This window comes from Euprymna scolopes, chromosome 16, assembly GCF_053919585.1.
Source record: "Euprymna scolopes isolate OS-2025 chromosome 16, ASM5391958v1, whole genome shotgun sequence".
In the NCBI taxonomy this organism is placed as follows: domain Eukaryota; kingdom Metazoa; phylum Mollusca; class Cephalopoda; order Sepiida; family Sepiolidae; genus Euprymna; species Euprymna scolopes.
In genome coordinates this window covers 138,089,491-138,092,966 of record NC_136497.1, presented here as the reverse complement: position 1 = coordinate 138,092,966, position 3,476 = coordinate 138,089,491, and the positions used below count along the sequence as shown (strand labels likewise).

General features: G+C 33.1%; 1 pseudogene; it reads right to left on the bottom strand.

The window, feature by feature from the left end:
* Window positions 1–1,929: 1,929 nt before the first annotated feature.
* On the bottom strand, window positions 1,930–2,152 carry LOC145296506 (U2 spliceosomal RNA; annotated as a pseudogene).
* Between the last annotated feature and the right edge of the window lie 1,324 nt (window positions 2,153–3,476).

The following is a 3,476-nucleotide window of genomic DNA, read 5'->3' as shown; positions in this document are numbered from 1 at the left end:
CATGGAAATAATGATAAAACAAACGTACCTTCTGTGGGGAAAGAAGTTGCACCCTAAAGTGTTAAAAAAAAAAAAACACAAATTTTCTTGATGTTTTTTTTTCTTCTTAAATTCGATAATTCTTCGGAAGTGATCAATTTGTTGACTTTAACAGCACAGATTGTAGAAGAAAATCATACATTTACGAAAAAAAATAAATAAAAATAAGGAAACTAATTAAAAATATCTAAAAAAAAAAAATAAGTGAGAATGTGTGTGAGGACACTTCTTTAATCTATTGCACTCAACAAATTTTTGATCTACAGACTTGAAATTTGGTAAGTAGGGTATTCAGACATATATAGGCTATTCAAACTTTTTAATCAGTTTTCATCAGGAAAATAGAGCTGCTAAGAGGTCAAAATTGGTACTTGGGGGGAGGGGGTCATCGTATTTTTATCTGTTTGTCAACTATCTCACAAGGTTTGAAAACACTTTTTAAAGATCATGTCAAGCTAACCTAACGGTTATTGTACTTGACTCACCGTCTTTAGGTTTGGGTTTCAATCTCAGCGCAACTATTTTTTTGTTGTTTTTCTTACAAGAAGTGAACTGGTTAGAAAAAACAATACTCACATGCACGTCTCTGTTTATTTATTTATTTTTTTTACTTTATTTTTTTTTTTACTTTATTTTTTTTTAAAGAAATTTAACGTTACATTTAATACTGGGCAACGCCAGGTACATCTAGTAAATAAATGAAATAGTAAATAAATAAAATTATAAAATAAAAATAATTTTTTTATTAATTTATTTATCTCTATATATAATAAAATAGACGATTATTTCTGTTAGAAGACAAAGAAACAGGTTTGCAAATGCAAACGTCAGATACGAATACAATATGATCAGACGACTTGCCAATATTTGATGCAGGTTTTTGCGCATATTATCAGTCGCTTTCATTGATTATCATAAATTCTTATAAGTCTTAGAAATCACATTCCAAAAGAAGTTGTATTTACAGTGGTAGCACAATATTTACTCACTAATTATTTTCTCCTCTCCCTCTCTTCAACAACACCGGGAACTTTTCAAGATTTGTCACAGTATTTTTTTATATCAGTGCCGTCTGTGTTTGCTTTTTATTCCAATAGATTTAATTTTAATTCTTATTCTGTTTCGACTTTTCTTAATTGATTAAAAAAAAAAAAAATGCAGGTACAAATTTAGTCACACATCTTTTATTTACACACTACACGATTTAAACCGAGTAATTGTCTGTATTTTTGAGATGAGGTGTTTTCATTGATTGAGATTGTCAGACTGACTTCCTCATCTTGGTTGTTAGAGTCACAACGTTTCGGCAGTTTTGCCCTCCGGCCTTCATCAGGTGTTTTGTATCGAACTGGGGAACCGTTTGTTAGGAGTCTCGAACCCAACCCTTTATTATTATTATGGGGGTACCGTGTTCGGACTCCAGCTAGGCTCTGGGACATAGTTGCTGATTCTCTGTTTTGAATGTTACTTTTCACTGCCTTCGTTCAGGATTGAACTCAGCACCTTTGGGTAACTGTAAACTTTGATACAACGTCTAGGACCACTCGGCCATATGTCACTAGGACTGACGAAGGCAGTGAAAAGTAACATTCAAAAAAGAGAATCAGCAACTATGTCCCAGAGCCTAGCTGGAGTCCGAACACGGTACCCCCGTAATAATAATAAAGGGTTGGGTTCGAGACTCCTAACAAACGGTTCCCCAGTTCAATACAAAACACCTGATGAAGACTGGAGGGCAAAACGGCCGAAACGTTGTGACTATAACAACCAAGATGAGGAAGTCAGTCTGACAATCTCAATCAACGATTTAAACCTGTTCTGTATTTTCACCAAACAATTCAATTAAACAACATTATTGCCTATTTCGCAATTTTATTTTTGTTTTTACACTAAAGAAATAATTATCAATGTGAATGTACCTATTTACTATGCCTCCCCACGGGACAGAGTTAGACACCAGGGTCGTTTTTTAACGTGGAGAAAAGGTACAAAAATAAAAATTGTCTCAGTCGTGAAGGATTTCTCCTCCACCGAAAGAGAACAAGAAATAGAAGTGCAGCATCTGAAGAACAGATACTACACTTTGATCTTGGCCCGAAGGCCAAGATGTAAATCAGATTTTAATTCTGTGAAAATTGTTAATTGTCTCCCTTGGACTGTGTTTGTTGCTTTATGCTTTGACTTTTTTTTTTTTTTTTTTTTTTCAACGATATAAGCTTTTTGAGTAATTAGAGTTGCTTCCCTTTGATCTGCATATAAGCGAGTGTTCTTTTCTCTTCGTCTTACAATGTAAACAAAAGTAGACGTCCCTTAGTGTTTGTGTGTAAAATAAAAAACACATTTCCTTTTGTTGTTGGCATCAGTGACTTTCAGTACGAACCCTATTTAAAGCAAACAAGATATGTTTTATTTAATTCATCTAATTCATAAAACTCACTATGTTTATCTGTCTCCAGATTTTCAAATTGGATCTCTGCCGAAACTAAAAGTCGCAGAGTGGAGCGGCGGCGGCGGCGGCGCTAGGCCCTAGCGCCGCTAGGGGCCTCAAATGATTGGATTTTCATGGACTGTTCTTTTATGGGTCTTAAGCCGGTTAAGATAGTTTTTAAAGGGTCAAAAATGGGTAAAATTTGAAAAGGTCGTTATACGTTTTTACTTTCCTGTTAGTTTATTTTTAATCAGTTCATATGCATGTTACGTTGGTACAGTGGGAACGTAACCAGCTTTGAATGCTACAGTTTTGCTTTTGGTTTCGATTCTAGCTGATGGCACCCACATACTTTTGTTTTTTTTTTTACTTTTGAAATCACGACTTTATAATAATACTAGACCACCCGTGACCCGTTTGGTCAGTACGTTATATTAGCTATGGAATTCATGTATGAGCGTGACACTTGTGGCATAAAGAAAATAGTTTTTTTTTACATAACAGAAGCATTTCTATGAAAGTATATTAAAATGAAAAAAGAATATAGATAGATTTCTATGAGTCGTTCTGTTTATTATAATTGTTATTTTTTTTTTAAATTACAGTTACTGAATTATAAGTGGTTGGTCATACTTATGCACTGAACAGGTATCATAATCCTTATTATAGTTAAATTCAAATTTTGATATATCATCTTTTAAATGAAATTGTTAGTTGAAAGTACAGAATAATAAAAAAAAACACTCTCCACATGTTAATAATGGCTTTTTAAATAGAAAATGAAAATTAAATGTAACTTTTTTCATTTAATTTAAGCAAACATTCAGTACCCATTGTGTAAAGGAAAACACTATTTAATGTAATAGAAATGTGTGCATTTACCGATTCAGCTTTCCGTTTGGAAATGTAAGCAGACGACTTTAAAAAACATGGGAAGAAGAAAAAGAAATTTTTTTGTAATAACGCCCTCTAGTAAAAAGGTCTGCATTAGTTAAGGGGGATAACTCTA